The sequence below is a fragment of the Trichomycterus rosablanca genome, chromosome 1 (genome assembly GCF_030014385.1).
Source record: "Trichomycterus rosablanca isolate fTriRos1 chromosome 1, fTriRos1.hap1, whole genome shotgun sequence".
Taxonomy (NCBI): domain Eukaryota; kingdom Metazoa; phylum Chordata; class Actinopteri; order Siluriformes; family Trichomycteridae; genus Trichomycterus; species Trichomycterus rosablanca.
The window spans coordinates 18,909,000-18,931,001 of NC_085988.1; positions in this window are offsets into that span (position 1 = coordinate 18,909,000).

Genomic DNA, 22,002 nt, shown 5'->3' on the forward strand with positions numbered 1-22,002 from the left:
AGTACACCATTTTTATTGAAAAACAAAACTGAAACCAGAAGAAGACGAGCAAGATGCTGAGAGATTTATTAGTAATTCAATCACTGAAGATCATGAACGTGGTAAATAAAATATGTTGGCCACAGTTTTTACAAGAGCCAGTGCCTTTGCAGTCCCAACCATGTTGGTGTTCAAAAGCTTCTGGCCACATGGTGGATAAGACAAAATGACAAACACCAGTTTAAAAGAACACTATATATTTATCCTGACATGTACTCAAAGTAATGCTGAAAGTAATTACAGCTATTGATTGGTGACCTGAGTGAGATGTAGTCTGACCAGTCACAGGTCTACCAGTATAGAAATATTGACTACCAGAGAAAGCAAGTGCAACAGCCATTACACTGAAAAGCCCACTCAGTAAATGAATAGTTTCAGGCTGTTACATATAACATTTCCACATGGCTAATGATGGTTGACATCTGTCTCCCTGTGGCTCTGCTGTAATGGTGTTAAACCAATATCTTGTTTTTCTTAGCAAGAATACATACCAGAAAACATACTGTACAAGCCAATAACACCAGTACTGTGTAATTACCAATCAGAAAAAGAAGTGACAAAAAGTTTAACCTGTGAAGTGTTGCATCCATAAGTTTTCATTCTGTAAATGAAAATGTGGTGTGCTGATTAGTAGTATTGGTTTCAAGCTATTCCTCTTCCATTCAACCTTCATTACAGCCATTACAGCATTTAGAAAGATTCTGTAATGTAGGTACATCTGGAAAAAGAAACGATTACTTATTTTTACCCTGGGGTTTACAAGTTTTACCTGCTCCGCTATTTGATGAAGAAGCTGTTTATTAGCAAACATGTCACTATAGACACATGTGCTAGCTAGGATAAGTAAATCAACCTACAAGTTAACAAGTTTCTGTTAGGCTCTGTGGCATCAGGGGAATGTACCATCTCTCCCTGATGCCACAGGCCTTACAGAGCAGAAACGAGCTGTGCCTTTAAGTACCTGGCCAGCTCGTTAGGGCGAAGTGGCTACACCTGTGCCTTCCCTTATTTAAGGGATAGGTGCAGAGCTGTAGCCGTCGCACCTTCTGCTCATAGTGGCCGATTCTTTTTTCTTTCTTTGAGTTTGTTTGACACTGCGGTGTCCTTTTATGTTTATTGTTTTTTTTTATCTTCAGGTTGTGCTGCCGCACTGTGCCGCCGCCGCCGTGCCGCTGCCGCCGGGCCACCGCTAGTGGGCGCCACCACGCCGCCGCCGCCGCCAAGCTGCCGCCATAGTGCCGCAGCTGTCGTGCCGCCGCCGCCGCCTGGTTGCCGCTCTCAGGTCGCCGTCGGGCCGCTGCCGCCGAGCCGTCGAGCCGCCGTGCCGCCGCCACCTAGAGACCCCATGACTGCGCCCAGAGGAACCTGACCCCCTCCCAGCTACCGCTGGTGACAGCGTCACGTTCCGCCCTCTGGAGCGCAGGAGCAAATGGCCACTTCCCAGCCACCCTGGCTGGTGACAGCGCCTTTGCTTTTAACTTTTGAAATCCGCAAGTAAATCACACCCGGTGGATGGCATGGCGCTGACCAGCATTAACTGCTGGTGAGCGCCGTGCCATTTATCTACCGGCGGTGTTATCCCCCCTTCTTCGGCCAACAGCGCGAGGTTTCCCACCTCGCGAACCCGGTCGCTTCGCCTCTTTAGTGCTGGGAGCGGTTTTGCTTTCAGCGTTGCTGTGGCAGCGTGCTTAAGCTCCCAGCCTGGAGGTGAGCGACCAGGGTTCGCGCCTCGCGCTTTCCCTTTTTCCCCTTTATGTTTTTTCCCTTGTTTCTTTCAGTCTGGCGTCACCGGCTGCCTTCGGGATTCCCCGAAGTGTTTTTTGTTACTGTTATTCCTTTTATTTTATGTATATTATGTTTATGATTTTGTAAATAAAACCTTTTTTAGTTAAACCTCCGCATCCTTGGGTCCTTCCTCCCACATCATAACAGCAAGGTGCGACCATTACTGGACCCAGCGGAGGACCCCGTCCTCTCCCAAAGATTTTTTTCCCCCAGTGGCTTTTAGCCACTGGTGGGGACGGGACCGCCGGCTGGAGACCTCAGGAGAGGTCTCCTTAAGAAGGGGGTACTGTTAGGCTCTGTGGCATCAGGGGAATGTACCATCTCTCCCTGATGCCACAGGCCTTACAGAGCAGAAACGAGCTGTGCCTTTAAGTACCTGGCCAGCTCGTTAGGGCGAAGTGGCTACACCTGTGCCTTCCCTTATTTAAGGGATAGGTGCAGAGCTGTAGCCGTCGCACCTTCTGCTCATAGTGGCCGATTCTTTTTTCTTTCTTTGAGTTTGTTTGACACTGCGGTATTCCTTTATTTTATTGTATATTACGTTTATGATTTTGTAAATAAAACCTTTTTTAGTTAAACCTCCGCATCCTTGGGTCCTTCCTCCCACATCATAACAGCAAGGTGCGACCATTACTGGACCCAGCGGAGGACCCCGTCCTCTCCCAAAGATTTTTTTGGGGGGGCACTCCCCCAGTGGCTTTTAGCCACTGGTGGGGACGGGACCGCCGGCTGGAGACCTCAGGAGAGGTCTCCTTAAGAAGGGGGTACTGTTAGGCTCTGTGGCATCAGGGGAATGTACCATCTCTCCCTGATGCCACAGGCCTTACAGAGCAGAAACGAGCTGTGCCTTTAAGTACCTGGCCAGCTCGTTAGGGCGAAGTGGCTACACCTGTGCCTTCCCTTATTTAAGGGATAGGTGCAGAGCTGTAGCCGTCGCACCTTCTGCTCATAGTGGCCGATTCTTTTTTCTTTCTTTGAGTTTGTTTGACACTGCGGTGTCCTTTTATGTTTATTGTTTTTTTTTATCTTCAGGTTGTGCCGCCGCACTGTGCCGCCGCCGCCGTGCCGCTGCCGCCGGGCCACCGCTAGTGGGCGCCACCACGCCGCCGCCGCCGCCAAGCTGCCGCCATAGTGCCGCAGCTGTCGTGCCGCCGCCGCCGCCTGGTTGCCGCTCTCAGGTCGCCGTCGGGCCGCTGCCGCCGAGCCGTCGAGCCGCCGTGCCGCCGCCACCTAGAGACCCCATGACTGCGCCCAGAGGAACCTGACCCCCTCCCAGCTACCGCTGGTGACAGCGTCACGTTCCGCCCTCTGGAGCGCAGGAGCAAATGGCCACTTCCCAGCCACCCTGGCTGGTGACAGCGCCTTTGCTTTTAACTTTTGAAATCCGCAAGTAAATCACACCCGGTGGATGGCATGGCGCTGACCAGCATTAACTGCTGGTGAGCGCCGTGCCATTTATCTACCGGCGGTGTTATCCCCCCTTCTTCGGCCAACAGCGCGAGGTTTCCCACCTCGCGAACCCGGTCGCTTCGCCTCTTTAGTGCTGGGAGCGGTTTTGCTTTCAGCGTTGCTGTGGCAGCATGCTTAAGCTCCCAGCCTGGAGGTGAGCGACCAGGGTTCGCGCCTCGCGCTTTCCCTTTTTCCCCTTTATGTTTTTTCCCTTGTTTCTTTCAGTCTGGCGTCACCGGCTGCCTTCGGGATTCCCCGAAGTGTTTTTTGTTACTGTTATTCCTTTTATTTTATGTATATTATGTTTATGATTTTGTAAATAAAACCTTTTTTAGTTAAACCTCCGCATCCTTGGGTCCTTCCTCCCACATCATAACAGTTTCAAGTTTTTTATATTTTGTTTATGCATTTTCTCCCTTTTTTCTCCCGACTATAGCGTGTCCAATTGCCTGATTGCTTTATGCTTTCTCTCCACTGGTGCTGATCCCCGCTCTGACTGAGGAAAACGAAACTAACACACACCCCCTCCGACACATGTGCAGTAGCTGACTGAATCTTTTTACCTGCACAAGGCGAGTTCATATGTGGATCAGCTTTGTGTACAGAGGGCCACACCCTGATCAATGCATTATTCCTCGACTCTGTGCAGGCGCCATCAATCAGCCAGCAGAGGTCATAACTGCATTAGTTATGAGAGAGTCCCTATCCGGCTTCCCACCATGTATGAACAACAAGCCAATCGTTGTTCATGTAGGCACCCAGCTAAGCCGGATGGCAGAGATGAGTTTCGAACCGATGAGTTTAAAATGTCAGCTCTGGTGTGCTAGTGTGTTTTATCGCTGCGCCACTTGAGCGCTGTTAAAAAGTTTCTCAACCAACAATTTTTAACTAACTAAATTCACCAATTAAGCAAATTAAACACACAAGTACATATTATAAATAAATACTTTTACATTCATAGCATTTAGCAGACACTTTTAGTGAGCTACAGATGAATACCATGCAAGCAATTGAATGTTAAGAGTCTTGCTCTTGGGCCCAACAGTGGCAACTTGGCAGTAGTGGAAACTGAACCAGCAACCTTCTGATTACTAGTCCAATACCTCAACCACTAAACCACTAATACTCTTTATGGTGTATATGGTATGAACTACTGAACCACAAACCACGGACGCTGTACATGGTGCAACTCTTAGTGTGAATCATTTTTGCAGCCATGGATTAAAATGATGTGTGTAGCACAAACCGACATGTGTAGATGGCACCAGGTGGCTTCTTAACATGATATAGTGTACTCACCAACACAAAAGCACTGCAGATGGCATCATATAATCAAATACACTAGCCTTGAGTTTGTGTGATAAATGGGTTTGAAGGAAACAAGGTTATTAATCCATTTATGTAGGCTGATATGTGGTAATATTAATAGCTCCAATTTTACATGTCAGGTTTAAATAGATGAATATGTGGGAAAAATATTGGTATAATATAAAATGACTATATAATGTTTGTGATTCAACGTCAGATACTGTCTTTTTACTGTCTCATCTGTGTAGGTTGTTTATGCTCAGGTCTCAGGGCTAGAAGATTGTTCACAAAATAAATGTTGTATAGGGGAAAACTACAAATGATAGTTTAGAATTCATATTAATCTTCTTAAAGTAAAACTGATCTGCACTGAAATATATACAATAACTGTGACAAGGATTAGTATGTATGCAAAATATATGCAGTGGTACCTTGCAGTGGTAACTCAACGTAAATTGGTTCTGGGAGTGGCGTCGAGTTAAAAAGGCGTTGAGTTTCAAGGTTATTTTTTCCCATAAGGATGTATGGGAAACCTGTTAATGTGTTCCATGGTCCTGTGGAACTGTATATATTTTAGGCTAATGTAAAATAATGGGGTTGTTTTTTACCCTTATACACAAAAATTAACACAATTATAAAATAAAAACACTGAAATACAAATGAAAACAGTTGAATGAAAACTGCACTTTGCCTTTACTTCTTTATTGTTTCCTTATGCTTCTTAATTGTGGAGATGCTTGATCTTAGAATACCTTGTTCCTAAGCGAGTTCAGTAAAGGCGCATTCACGTGAGAAGTGGCAAAATAGCTTAGCAGCTGAGCTGTTGTTTCCTATAGAGTGTGACAGTGCACTAAGCTTAACATGACCTATCGTACTAAAACAACGAGCGAGGAATTTCATTAGTGGAGAGAACTTATGAGCAGTAATAATTAAAAGAAGTTTAGTGTTTCTATGTCATTTTTTTTACTACACTAAGTCACATTAAGCTTTTTTTTTTTTAACAATAAGCATTCCACACTCTCAAAAAAAGCTGATTCGAACTATTTCTTATCACCCCGAGCTATAACAAAGGTTTAAAGGTGAAACGGGAGGAAAATCCAGCTAAACACAGATACATGTGGAGGTTTCAGAGTGAATTTGATGGTAAATCCACACAAATGCAGATTCGTCTCATATTCGCATTTTGATGACGTTTTACTGCACCACTCAAGCCAAGCACTGAACAAAGCTTTTCACCTGCATGAGGCAAGTCCATATGCAGATCAGCCCTGTGCATGGTGAGCCACACCCTGATCAGCATTATTCCTTGACTCTGTGCAGGCACCATCAATCAGCCAGCAGAGATCGTAATTGCACCAGTTATGAGGAACCCTGGCTCATCCCACCCTGAACAACAGCCAATCATTGTTTATGTAACCGCCCAGCCCAGCTGGATGGCAGAGCTGAGATTCGATATGTATTCGAAATCCCAGCTCTGGTGTGCTAGCGTATTTTACCGCTGTGCCACCTGAGCAGCAGTCCTCAGCAATCTTATCAGGACAACAAAAGAAAATCTCTGTGTTAATGCCAAAGACTTACATGATGACCTGATGAAGACTGGGACAAATGTGTCAGTGGGAACCATAAGAAGATCTCTTAACAGCCAAGGACTTCATGGCCGGACTTCTATTTCTTTTATAGGACTTTTATTCTAATTATCTAATTATTTCTGCCCTTTTCTCTCAATCTTGTTGTATCCAATGACCCAGTTGTATCCCCTCTACCTTTTTCTGGAATTGTTACCATGCTGTGGTAGAGAAGTTTGAGTGTACCTGTAAACCTGAGAGCATTACCGTGTAAAGCTGTGCTCTTAGCAGGGTCACCCTTGATGACAAGGTCAAAGAGTAGGTTCCAGACAAAGAGTGGTCACAATCGCTGGTGATCACAACCACTCACTGTAGGAGTTTTTCATAACAAGGCGCATGCAGAGTCAACATGGCACAGTGCTGATTGGGATGCTCAGTCTATCTGTTTGATCCTCCAAAGAACAATGAATCCACCCTCAGACATCAGTCAGACATCAAGCAATCAAGTCTGTGTTATGCTTCTGTAGACTTTTCAGCAAGGCAGTGATTCCAGGTACATTTCCAATTCCACTTCCAACAGCCTGGATTAGCCTGTAGTGGCCTTTTTAATCTCCAGCTTTAAATCCTATAGAAAATCTGTGGTGGGCTTTGAAGAAGGCAGTTGCAGCACAAACACTATCAATCATTTATGATCTGGAAGCTTTTGCACGAGAAAAAAGGGTGAATCTAGGAGAAGTCATAAACTGACACAAACACTTAATTCTTATAGTCAGTGATTACTATGAAAAAAACCAGAGCATACCGCAATGATATGCATCAAATGATAGTTAAGCTCCACAAATCAGAAATCGACTTCAAGAAAACCATCCAGGACATCTGACATCCATTCACACAGGGTCATTTTGGAGCACGTTCTTCCTGCATATTTTGGACAAAGACCCTGGAGTTGTGCAGAGTAGGATAATACAGTTAAAAATAAGATATGCTAATACTGGGTTGAGCCTCCTTTTGCTTTCAGTACAGCCTCAGTATTTTGTGACATAATTCCAAAACATTTCTTTACGATCACACAATTGCTGCAGATTTGTCAGCTACACATTTATGCTGTGACTCTTCCCTTCTACCACATCCCAAATAGGCTTAATTAGACTCAGATCTGTTGACTAGGGAGGCCGTTGAAGTACACTGAAACTATTGTGATGTTCATGGAACCAGTTTAACCATTATACAGTAAGATACAGGATAAAAATAAATTTTTGCCATGAAGGGGTACACGGTCAACAACAACTCTTAGATATGCTGAGGAATCTTAATAATCTAACAGACTGCAATTTCCAACAGTCAAATTTGCTTGCTATGCCTTTGGTTGATCGACCATAATTACCTAAATTCTAGCCCTCCACTCCTGCAATTCTAATGTTATTTAGAATAGTAGTATCTTAGTAGTATCAGCCGTATGTATTTTTTAAGCTGTGTTGGATTTTTGTCGGGATGACCGGACTATGTGGGTGGGGTCTTCAAACGCTGTGTAAGGACCCTGATTAGCAGATAGAGAGGCGCCTGTGCAGAGTGCATAGGTGAAAAAGGGTTCTGCTAAGGGCTGCGTGCAGGTCGGAGGAGGCATGAACAGCAATATACCCACCTCGACTGCAATCAGGGATCCCCCATCAGCAGAAGACAAATTGACTACACTGAATTGGGAGAAAATGGGAGAAAATGCATAAATATAATAGAAAAAAAGAATATTACTCAGGTTAGCATCACAAAGTGTAATAAACCACTGCGACACCAGACTGCCAGTTTGATTTATTTGAAAATCAGATCTTATTTAAACTGAACACCTACCTATTAAAGAGTTTTTCACCATCATCATCTTTAAAATACCAATGAAGAAACTATCTACTGAAATTAAAATCTAAATGAAATCCTTTCAGAAGTAAGCTCATCATTAATGTTTCGGATCAATTTAAAGATTTGAATACTCTATCACACAGGAAATATTGAATGTCAAATGTGAACATACAATGCACTGATCTATCAAGGAAAGTACTAAGCTTTAAACCATTTATGCATAGTCACTGTCTCTGCTACACTAAGATTGGAAATCACAATTGCTTTGAAGTCACAGTCGCCTCAATTATTTGCTGCCCACTCACATTGTGTCTATGAGAACCACAATCAAGCAATCAATATCAGTATGAATAGCTGCTTCCTTCTGCACATCCCCTAAAATACAACACCATTTTTTTATGCCAATGTTTACAGCCTTGAGGTAATACATTTTTATAGAGTATTTTAAAATACTACATATTAACTTGGTCTCTTCAAGTAATATGGTGATAGCACAGCAGGTAGTGTAAAACACAGTTTAACAGTCCTGAAAACAGTCCCTCGTGCTCTGTGATTGGCTGTCCAAGGTGTATTTGGAATTGCTCAAGGACTTACTGCAACCCTGGTAAGGACAAACCAATTACTGATGATAAATGAAAATAAAAGCTGGGAATAAAGAATATGGTCACTGGTTAGACATGGAAGTCAATGTTGCCTTTCCTTTAACATCATAATTTGATCTGGCTGCCAACAAAAATAGATCTTTTTTTCTCCTGGTCAGTGATAGTGCCACAAACCAGATGACTGAAGAGGACAGTAACTAGACAAATATTAAGCAAACTGGATCAGGGTAAGGGTTGATATTTATCTGTCTGCCACCAGTAGGCAGCACTAGTTATAAGAGTGGCAAACAAGAATGTTGGTAAAGCCTGTAGAAAACTGCATATTTTTTATAAGCAAAATACACCACAATATATGACCAAAAATATTTGGACACCTGACCATGAGCTTGTTCGCATCCCATTTTAAAAACAAATGATATTAAAACAGCATGATCTCTATATGGTCTTTCTACCTAAAACAACAGTCACTCTTCTGAGAAGGCTTCTGCCAAGACATTAAGGGCACAGATTTTCAACCATGTTATGGTCTGGGCTTCGACTTGACCAATTTTTACTTATTGAGGTTTAAGGTTTAAACCACTCCACTGTAGCTTTGGCATTACGCTAGGAGACTATTTACAGCAATATTTATAACTGAATGTGATCTACATAACAGTGGAGATGATAGAATAACAGATAGAATTCTTCCTAATAATAACACGTAGAGTGTTAACAATAGAGGTCCCAATACTGAACCCTGTGGAACACAAAACTTTTTTTTGTGTATGCCAGTGGTAGCTCAGTGGTTAAATCAAAAGGTAGCTGGTGTAACTCTCAATGGCCTTTAACTCTCAATTGCTTAAATAAAGTTCAGTCATAATTTAGGTAAAAGCATCTGCTAAATGCTGTAAATTTATTTTTCAAGCATTTATTATTTAAACGAACTAACTGGTTGTGGTCAGTCAGATGAGATTTGAACCAAGAGAGTGCATGTTCCAGTCTTCTGTGAATGAGTTCCACCATGATATGCTGCAAGGTATGTATTGGTCTACATAAACATCATCTTGGTACATTTCCACAACCTGGAGGACCATGTAGGTACAGTAAATGTAAGTGTTAAAGCAGTTACTGCCTACCTAAGCATTGTTGCAGACCATGTACACCCTTTGGTATTCAGTATTCCCTGATGGCTGTGGCCTCTTTCAGCAGGATGATGCACCCTGCCACAAAGCAAAAATGCTTCAGGAACGGTTTGAGGAGCACAACGAGTTTGAGGTGTTGACTTGGCCTTCAAATTCCACAGAATTCCACAAACAAATCCGATCCATGGAGGCCCCAACTTGCAACTTACAGGAGTTAAAGGATCTGCTGCTAACATCTTGGTGCCAGATACCACCGCACATTTTCAGGGGTCTAGTGGAGTCCATGTCTCAACAGGACAGAACTGTTTTGGCAGCAAAAGGGGGACCAACACAATATTAGGAAGGTGGTCATAATGTTATGCCTGATCCGTGTATTCTCGTAGATCTGTCTTCATGACAAGAAGGCTTCACTGTCTTTGTAGACAGTAGGAAGACCTGATAGAGGGATCAGATAACAGCTGATCTATCATTACCACTATGATAGTGAAAATAAAACCTTCTGTTTTATGGGGGTCTGTGATTAAGTCACTGAGAGGTGTGTCCAGTGTTCCCTCTAAAATACCACCACCCAACTTCTGGGTAGACAGACCTGTCTTCATAGTATGGGTACCATAATCTCTTAATTTATTTCCAATTAGATTTCCAAATATTTCCTTGTTGTAGTTTGGTGCTATGCCTATAGTTTCCTTTGTTCTGCTATCATTAATATCTATCTGTCACTCCCAAACCTGGGTGTTATTGTTAGCATTTAGCACATACAGTGTATAATGTTTGATAACTTGTTCCAGTCTCAGCCCTAACACATGGCATCTGTCAATAATAGAAGTCTACTGCCCTGCAGAGTTTCAAGTTTTCTCTCATTTCAACTAATCTGACTAATCTGATCGGTTTATAAGATATTAGTCCAGTCTTTTATGAGCCGGATCAGTTGTGATGGAAACAGGGAAAGCTTAAAACTCTGTAGAGCAGTGGGCCTCCAGGACTGGGGCTGTAATACCCTACTAAGAACAGTGTATAAGTAAGCTCACTGCTAAATGAGACTATTTATACCTGCATGATAGAGAAAATATTAGGCTGATAATAGGTTTAATACATATACACTATATGGTCAAAAGTATGTTAACAGTATATATTATCATGAGCTTGGGTATTATTATGCTGTTGTGGCCAGAATATCAGTGGTCAGGGAAACAGGTGGCTTTAATAATAAAATACAGTGCTTGGAACAGATGAGACTGATAAATGTACACACACTATCAGATCAGATCAGTGAGCTGCAGACGTTTAATGCCGGTGCTAATGCCATTGCTATATTGCCTTGGTACTTTACATGGAAACCGGGAGCCTCTACTTCCAGGAGCCGCTATTACTACCTCATATGCACATACTCGCATTTGCACACTTATGCATATGCCTGTCTATATATTAAAAAAAAAGTATTGCACCTTGCACACTTCTCCACTGGGCTGACTGTATATACTGCTTTATTCCACTTCCTAAACTAGTTGTATATGTATATAGTGTATATATTTTTTATAATGTATTTCCTAAGTAGAGCACACTAAATCTAATGTACTTGTACAATGACAATGAAGGTATTCGTATTTGTATTTGTATTCACCAATGCCACATTATTATTATACAAATTATAAAAGAAAATACCTGGTCGCAAGCTGAATTTTCATTAATAGCTATAGGTAGTGGACTAAGCTGCTGTCTGTAAAAATTAGGCTTTTTTCTGGTAGCTGGTTTAGCTGTCATTGTATAAGTCTTTTTTAGTATGAAGACTATGCTAACAAAAATCTACAGCCTACAAAGTACCTTAAATGTACATTACTCCTAAATAACATGCTAAATAATATGCAGTATATTAAATGAATAAAATTCCAGAAGCCTATATTCTATCTTTGCTTTGCTAATAGATGTTAGTGCTGGCTCACTGTGTGCTTTGAAGTGAGCATGTGCGCTATTTTTGAAGACCTCACAGACATGAATGTGCTTCTGTTCCGCCTAGGCGCCTTTGATTTTCAGACCAAACAATGGTACAGGACAAAAAGCAACACTGATGGGCACTCAGAGAGGCAGGCGGAGCAGGCACTGTGATCTCAAGAGCATTCTGCCTTAAACAAAAACCTGACATCTGTCTGCTTAATCAGATCCAGCATTATTAAAGAGAGCCATTAAAAGACATTCAAGAACCGTTCATTTAAATACACAAACAGCATTGAAGACTGACTCAGTGTGGTGAAGTGGTTCAACTGCAGTACAACAGGTTGTAATGTTATAAGGACATTTAATAACAATGTAATATATATATATATATATATATATATATATATATATATATATATATAAACAGAAAAATAATTTTAAATCATTTCAATAATCTATGAAGAATAAAATATTTTGTATGGTCTTAAATTGAAATAAATAAATAATATGGGTTCAATTCCCAGGTGCCCTGTGATGGACTGGCAACCTGTTTGGGTTGTTTCCTACCTTTTGCCCAATTAATTGTACCCACTGCAACACTGAATAGGATAAAGCGGTAATAAAACAGAGAATGAATGAATTAATAAATAAATGAAGTTTAAATTTTCATAATGGCGGCACGGTGGCTCGGTGGGTAGTACTGTCGCCTCACAGCAAGAAGGTCCTGGGTTCGATCTCCAGGCTGGGCGGTCCGGGTCCTTTCTGTGCTGAGTTTGCATGTTCTCCCCGTGTCTGTGTGGGTTTCCTCTGGGAGCTCCGGTTTTCTCCCACAGTCCAAAAACATGCAGTCAGGTTAATTGGAGACACTGAATTGCCCTATAGAGCTGAGATTCAATATGATGTATTCAAAATCCCAGCTCTGGTGTACTAATGTATTTTACCGCTGCGCCACCTGAGTGGCTTTGTAATACATTTTTGACCATCTAAATTTAGAAACGCTTTGATGGCGTAAATCTTAACAATGACAGTGATTCTATAGTGGCATAAATTTACTCCAACTTTTCATCACACACTTTTTAAATCATCTCTGCTTAATGCTGGAGGTGTTTCGGGCTGTTGTCCTGCTGAAACACATCATTTTGCCCCAAATTAAAGAATTTAGAGCCTTTTTCATTATTTTGTCGACTTTCTGAGTAGGACCAGACTACAGATTATAATACTACCAATATGATGCTTGAATGGAAGTATAATGTTCTTGCTCTTTACTCTTAAAGGCATTTGTCCAGCAGCATATTTGAACCCTGCATTAGGGTGCTAATCATGGTCCTTTTTTGTGTGGTCTATACACATTATTATAATTTTAAGCTCTCATGACTGTGGACACTGACAACTTTGATCTAAAAGCTTTAAATCACAGGTAGACATGTTTCTGGTGTCCATCTAGATGTAATTAATTTAACATAATGTAAAATTTTGGGTTTCTTCGAGACTTATCTGCCAGTATTTTGTAAAAAGTTTGATCTAAAACTCAGAAATACCAACTAATGACCTATTAAAAATAAAAAATTTGCTTAATGAGATGTACAAGGCTTTTTAGTGACTTTCCTATTGTACTGCTGATGGCTTAGTCTAACGGGTGCAGTCAAACTAACCCAATTTGTGGAGACATTCTACACAAATTGGGGTCATTCTCTTGGCACTATTCTGCTGGGAAGCTTTGGATCCCGGAATTCATGTAAATGTAACTTTTTTTACTGGTACCAGCTATCTAAACATTTGGTACATAACAACCTCACCCCAGCAAGTCTTCCCTGATGGAAGTGACTTTAAGCTGGATAACATGGCCTGTTACACTGCATGTTCATGGATGCTTTAAGGAACATGACAAAAAGTTAGGCTATAAAAAGGGTGTAAACTTGGCCTCAGATCCCCCAGAGGTCTATCTGATTGAGCATCTGTGAGATGTGCTAGACAAATAAGATCAATAATTGGAGACCTCAGCTCACAACTTACAGGATAAATGTACTGCACAGGACTTTTCTTTTAAACAGAATACAGTAAATATACCATAGGAGTTCTATTTAGATTTTATGTTCTTACACATAAGTTGTGTTGTCCACAAAGTTGTTCTCTAAAGTTGTTTAAAGAACAATAATCCCCTAAATTTGGGAGATCAAACATGTGTTTTTGCAAATGTCTGATCATAACTAATAAATCTCTAGGTTAGTACTCATAACCTATGACTCATGAACCTAGATATATCTGTAGTTCTTAATTGTTTTTGACATCCTTTGTAACTTTCTGATTAAGATGTTGCTGACCACTTGGAGAGGTTTCACCAGGCTGTTCCTGTCACGAATGTAACCAAAGTGTAAAACATGACGTTAAAATCCTAATAAACAAACAAACACTTTTATATCTCCAATTTACCTAACTTACAATTCTTTGAACTGTAAATAAAAAACCAGAGCTCCCAAAGAAAACCCATGAGGACACAGGGAGAACATGCTCCACACACAAAGGACCTAGACTGTTCCACCAAAGGCTTTTTGTTTTAGACCATTCAAATGAACTAAAAACATAGAACACAGTAGTGATTGTTGCGAACATTTTATTTATGTCATATATTACTTCAATATGCATAATGGAGGCATCATTTTTTTAGGCTTGTGTGGCTTACTGCTTTGGAACTGAGCTGCTATTGCTTCTAACAGCACACACAGTTAACAGGGAAGTTCTAATAGGCAAGGAAATCACAAACCAACTTGTTTGAAAGACATCTGTATTCTTGACTTTATGCAATTTCTACACTCTTAAGTAGATTACTTTAGATCACAGCTTCCTCATCCCAGAGCACATCTTGTATACAATCTTTTATTCATCATGACTTTAAATGAGATGTGCTTCTAGCTCCTGCGTTGTTGTGGTAAAGTCATCCCAATATCTTCTATGTGATCTATCTGCATATATGTAAAGTTCTGAAGTGTGGAAGTGGGATAAAGTTATGAATAGGTCTTTCTAAATGGATGTAATGATGTAGGGCCAGTGATAGCTCACGTAGGGCCAGTGATAGCTCAGTGGTTAAGGTACTGGACTAGTAAACAGAAGGTTGCCGGTTCAAGCCTCGCCACCACCAAGTTGCCACTGTTGGGTCCCTGAGCAAGGCCCTTAACCCTCAATTGCTCATTGTGTAAGTCGCTTTGGATAAATGTGTGCCTCTGACTGTTGGGACCTGGCTGAAAAAAACAAAAACCAGACACGTATAATTACTGTTATGTTTTAAATAATTTAAGTGGAACCTATCTTTAATGCTGAGCTACTGTAAAAATTGCTGGGGTGCACTCTTTAGAATTTAGGCAAATGCACAAACCTTAAATGACTATCAGTATTTTTTGACAAGCTTAAGTAAAAAAAAACAATAGTTATAAGGTTGTGCATGCCTTACTTTTCTCATATCCAGTAAACCCTCTGTATCCACTGTGATTGGTTCCAGGACTCCCCACGAATAACAGAATCTGCAGATGCTGATAACATGAGTTAACACAACATGAGTTAACATTAGTCACGAGTGACAATTATATATATATATATATATATATATATACAGTGTATCACAAAAGTGAGTACACCCCTCACATTTCTGCAGATATTTAAGTATATCTTTTCATGGGACAACACTGACAAAATGACACTTTGACACAATGAAAAGTAGTCTGTGTGCAGCTTATATAACAGTGTAAATTTATTCTTCCCTCAAAATAACTCAATATACAGCCATTAATGTCTAAACCACCGGCAACAAAAGTGAGTACACCCCTAAGTGAAAGTTCCTGAAGTGTCAATATTTTGTGTGGCCACCATTATTTCCCAGAACTGCCTTAACTCTCCTGGGCATGGAGTTTACCAGAGCTTCACAGGTTGCCACTGGAATGCTTTTCCACTCCTTCATGACGACATCACGGAGCTGGCGGATATTCGAGACTTTGCGCTCCTCCACCTTCCGCTTGAGGATGCCCCAAAGATGTTCTATTGGGTTTAGGTTTGGAGACATGCTTGGCCAGTCCATCACCTTTACCCTCAGCCTCTTCAATAAAGCAGTGGTCGTCTTAGAGGTGTGTTTGGGGTCATTATCATGCTGGAACACTGCCCTGCGACCCAGTTTCCGGAGGGAGGGGATCATGCTCTGCTTCAGTATTTCACAGTACATATTGGAGTTCATGTGTCCCTCAATGAAATGTAACTCCCCAACACCTGCTGCACTCATGCAGCCCCAGACCATGGCATTCCCACCACCATGCTTGACTGTAGGCATGACACACTTATCTTTGTACTTCTCACCTGATTGCCGCCACACATGCTTGAGACCATCTGAACCAAACAAATTAATCTTGGTCTCGTCAGACCATAGGACATGGTTCCAGTAATCCATGTCCTTTGTTGACATGTCTTCAGCAAACTGTTTGCGGGCTTTCTTGTGTAGAGACTTCAGAAGAGGCTTCCTTCTGGGGTGACAGCCATGCAGACCAATTTGATGTAGTGTGCGGCGTATGGTCTGAGCACTGACAGGCTGACCCCCCACCTTTTCAATCTCTGCAGCAATGCTGACAGCACTCCTGCGCCTATCTTTCAAAGACAGCAGTTGGATGTGACGCTGAGCACGTGCACTCAGCTTCTTTGGACGACCAACTCGAGGTCTGTTCTGAGTGGACCCGGCTCTTTTAAAACGCTGGATGATCTTGGCCACTGTGCTGCAGCCCAGTTTCAGGGTGTTGGCAATCTTCTTGTAGCCTTGGCCATCTTCATGTAGCGCAACAATTCGTCTTTTAGGATCCTCAGAGAGTTCTTTGCCATGAGGTGCCATGTTGGAACTTTCAGTGACCAGTATGAGAGAGTGTGAGAGCTGTACTACTAAATTAAACACACCTGCTCCCTATGCACACCTGAGACCTAGTAACACTAACAAATCACATGACATTTTGGAGGGAAAATGACAAGCAGTGCTCAATTTGGACATTTAGGGGTGTAGTCTCTTAGGGGTGTACTCACTTTTGTTGCCGGTGGTTTAGACATTAATGGCTGTATATTGAGTTATTTTGAGGGAAGAATAAATTTACACTGTTATATAAGCTGCACACAGACTACTTTTCATTGTGTCAAAGTGTCATTTTGTCAGTGTTGTCCCATGAAAAGATATACTTAAATATCTGCAGAAATGTGAGGGGTGTACTCACTTTTGTGATACACTGTATATATATATATATATATATATATGTACAGTATATATATATATACAGTATATACTATATATATATATATATATATATATATATATAATTATTATTATTATAAATATTCTGCTCTCTAATAACGCTCCGGTCGTCTTAACCGCAACGCACGCAATAGGTAAATGTTACAGCCAGCTTCCGGCGTAGTGATGAAGCGTCACTCCCCACACAGTTTAAAGTTCACTTCATTTGAACATTTTCATTACCTTTGGATTGGAATCTCACTTAAAATGTTGGAATACCCTACGTAGTGCACTTCACAGGAACAACTGTGGTGAATGTAACGCTCCTACAGAATTGGCGCTAATGGTTGAAAGACCGCTTTCTGAACCAATCAGACCTTCTGATTCACATTTTTTAGTAAGAAATGCTGTTATTTGCATTTATTCAGTTTGCGTCACACAGATGATGTGTCAATGAAACGCTTGATTGGCTTTCTAACGAGATAGTGTTTTACTTCACAACTGGGAAAAGTTTGGAGGTTTTTAATTATAATTAATTTACAAAATAACGGATTCTATTCCTAATGGGACACACGGTTATGAATTTAATAGCATCTGGAAGAACATAAGCTAAGGTAAGCAGTGGTTATGATTTTTTTGCTGTGTTTTGGATTTTTGCTTTTGTTTTGTAATGAAAACATAATGTATCAGTTTAAGCTTCTACCTGGTACCTTTTTCTTACGGAAATTACATTCATTTGCACAATGACTAGGAAAGTAGAGGCACTAAGTAAAATGGCAAAATAGAGTTGGTAATCTGTTGTTTTTTATCTGAACTTACATATTAGTTGTTTATTTCTACACTACATTTCCAATATATGTTTTGTGTATATTATATTGACTCGTGACTTGACGTGGACTCTAGCCTAAAGACTTGTGACTTGACGTGGACTCTAGCCTAAAGACTTGTGACTTGACGTGGACTCTAGCCTAAAAACTTGTGACTTGACTCGGACTCGTATTTTGTGACTTGTGAACATCTCTGCTTATAATACCTAATACAGTGTAAATGCTGTGTTGTTGTACTGTATTGTTTAGAGAATAATGACAAAAATGACTGGCACTGTAAGACAGTAGTTAGACATAACCCTGACTTGAACCATCTAACAGAATGAAGAGAGGATGCACTTTAAGCTCTTAGCATTTAATGGATTGCTTCAACCACTTAATTGCTTTTTAAAAGCCATTTTTACAGAAATAAAGGGTGCACACATGCACACAACACAAGTAGCAATTAAACAAGAAGCAAGGCAAACAATGCTTAAACGAGTGCTGGACAGAGACTGAGGGTCTGTAAAATGGTGGGAGGCTATGACAAGGCCATGTACCTTTATTGATGTAAAGTCAGCATATTGTTTGATACATGATACATGACAAGTTCACGTTTTGCGTTTTGGAACTAATTGGAATATTTCTAGTCTGGGGTTGGTTGAATACAGAGGATATGCAGATGTGGAAGACCCTCTGTATACAGTAGGTATGAATGCTTATGCAAATACTGGTGTGGATCATACTACAATTTCTGGTAAATATTTAATGTTGAGATAAAGAAATTGGGCAATCAGACATGCAACACTATTGGATTGATCCTTAGAGGGCACCATACAGCTTGTTATTTGTACAACATTAGACAGTATATTATAGTGTTCAGTGGCATAAAATTGATTTCCTGGTAAGTACGAGCCCACTGAAGCATAGATTAAGATGACCAAGACCTGGACTTATGCGCACTATCATAGTTAAGACTGTCTTAGTGACCGCTCAGGTGGTGCAGCGGTAAAGTACGCTAGCACACCAGAGCTCTGCCTTCCGACTGGGCTGGGTGGTTGCATGAACAACGATTGGCTGTTGTTCAGGGTTATGGGTAAAAAGTGGGATCATAGGTCCTCATAACTGGTGCAACTGCGGCCCCTTGCTGGCTAACTGATGGCGCCTGCACAGGGCTGAGGAATAATGCTGATGGGGGTGTGGCCCTCCGTACACAGTGCCCGTCAGTGTATGAACTCGACTCTTGCAGGTGAAAAATGCAGTCTGTACTGACTGTACGTGCCGGAGTATGTCAGTTGAGAGGTGTATTCAGTCAGCGGTGAAGGGTTGAATCAGTATAGACGCAATCAGGATGATTGAACACGACTAGATTAGGGGAGAAAAATGGGGGAACAAAGTGGGAAAAATTATTAAAAAAAAGAAAAAGAAAAAAGTCTTAGTTAAATTTAGAGCAAGACCAAAACCCTTGGTGGTACAACTTTTGGACTGTTATTTAATTTCTGGACTATGATTTGGAACTGTTGTTTTCTAATAAACTTACACACATGGAACCACAACCTTCTGTCCCTTCTTTTTTATCACAGATGATCAAATGTTCTCAAAATAAGGTAGCAATAGAGGTTCAGGAACTATAGACTGTATTTTTTCAAAAGGCAGAAACGCTTAGGTCCCACTCACAACAACTGCAGCAAATTGTAAGCGCTCTAGAAGAACTACTCTTAGTAAATCTAACAAAATAACCAGCTGTTATTTTATACCAGAGTACATGGCTGTTCCTGAAAAACGTAATGGCTCCTGAGAAATGTAAGAGTTTTCTAATGCAATGTGCTATCTATTTTCCTGCTTATTACTCAAACAGTGAGAAAATTGGTTTTATACTTTCCTTACTATCCAGTAAAGTGTCACACTGAGCTGCCGCTACCTTTCACAGACATTCAGCTAACCAACTGAGAAACTCCCAGTTTAAGACAGAGTTTAGAGAGGTGTTTGATCATCTGGTAATAGGTAAGGACCCAGGGAAACAGTTGACACCCTTTATACAAGGTCACCTATCCACAGCCGAATATTTCTTAACATTTTGCATGCTTGCAGTTGAGAGCGGATGGAATGAACCAGCACTGAAAACAGCTTTCAGGTGTGGACTCAGGCAGCAACTACAAGCAGAACTAGGTGCAAAGATGACCACTTCAGCCTCTCTGGATGTATTAAACTGGTTATTGATATAGACAATTTGCTTACTATTCTTAACAGTATGGAATTGGGAAGAATACAAACTTCTGAGAAAGAAAAACAAAGGAGAAGGAACAGTGGTCTCTGTTGGTACTGCAGGCAGAAGGGGAATTATCCAGACAACTGCAGCCAACATACTGTCACAGAGCTGGTAAATAAAAAACCCTTCGATCCTTTTTCTGAATAATAGATGTGTCGCACCAATCAGATTAGAATTAGGGACTAAAGAGATTTGTCTTTTAGCTCTAATCGACTCTGAAGCAGGTGGATTTTTTCTTGATAAGACTAGCCTCACAGTTAAACATTCCCCTCACAGCATGATCACGCAAAATTAATATCAGTCCCCTCAACTGAGGACCTCTAGGGGATGGTAAAATTCACAAACCAACCATTTAGCTTATAGTACAGACAGAAAATTGCCTTTTTTACTACTCAATCACCCCAAAAAAAATCCAGTCGTATCATTGGTTGGAATTACACAACCCCATTACTTCATGGGAATTAGGGGAGATCACCAGAATATGTCAAAACTCATGTGGAAAACACTGTAATGAACATCATCTGGGAAATCCCTGAAGAGTACAAAGACTTGATCATTGCATTCAGTAAAACTCAGTAGAGCTTGTTTATTAAGGTCCCCCACCCACTCATAATTGGGACTGCACCATAAACCGTTTTCCAGATTCCACCCCTCTTTACAGCAATCCATCCCCTATCACACCCTAATAGTAAAGCCATGGATTATTATATAACCAACACACTAACAATGGGCTATATCAGACTCTCCCACAAGCTTGTATATAATATAGCCACCACTGTAAATAGATTTTTCAGTATATTTAGAGTATGTATGTCTCACCTTAGCATTATAAAACAGCTTTTTATCATTTAAACTTTATTATACTTCATGTTACAAGTCTTGCGGCATTGCTGTGTAATTATACGACTTATATAATGGGTTTTGTGGCATTTGAAAAATATAGTCTGTCAGCCAGTTAGGGCGTTTAGCAGCCAAAGCCAAGTCTCTACAAAACTACATAAACCAACAAACACTTCATAAAATAATGCTGAAATAAAAACCCGGACAATTTTATTTATTTAGCACAAAATGCTAAATAAGAAATACAACTGAGCATCTTTATATACAGATATATGGTTTACAATTAATAGTATTAATTGTACTTGTCATTTGTTTATGATCTACCTTGTTGGCAAATGCCTTTCTTAGAATGTTGTTCTGCTAGCACCTATCTATTCCTATCATGCCCCGAGAGTAAAACCATAGATTAATATATAACAGAAGCACTAATGTTGGGCTATATCAGACCCTCCATTTCCCTGGCAGCAGCAGTGTTTTTTTTTAAATAGAAAAGACCGATTGGGGCTTGAAACCTTGTATAGAAAACTAAATGCTATAACTATCAAGAACTGGTACCATTACTGTTAGTTCTATTAGCAACAAATAAGGAAAGCCATCATATTTTCTAAGCTGGACCTGAGTGCTTATAACATCACTTGGATCAGGGAAGGCATTGAGTGGAAAACTGCTTTTGTCATAGCCAACGATCACTTTGAATATTTAGTGATGCCTTACGGCTTGGTCAATGCCCCCTTTGTTTAATGAGTTACTGACAGATTTGCTGCATAAGTGGGTGATTTGAAAGTATTCTTCTAACCTGCAGGAACATCTGCCATAATCATAAAGTACTCAACCACTTAATGGAGAATAATCTCTTTGTAAAACTAGAAAAATGTAAGTTTTACCATGAGTTCATATTATTCTTGGGATACCTAATTACAGCACAAGTATTAGGGATGGGCAATAGAAAGGTTGAGACAGTTACCCAATGACCTACACAACTGCCAATTTCACAAGGAACTTTAGTACTGTAAATGCTCCACTCACATCCTTGCTCAAAGGAAATACTAAACACGTAAACTGGGCTCGAAAAATTCTGTCAAGTTTTGAAGATTCTAATAATCTCTTTACCTTCATGCTAATACAAAAGAAACAGATCAACAGACCATTTGTGGTGGAAGTTGATGCTTCCAAAACTTGGATCAGAG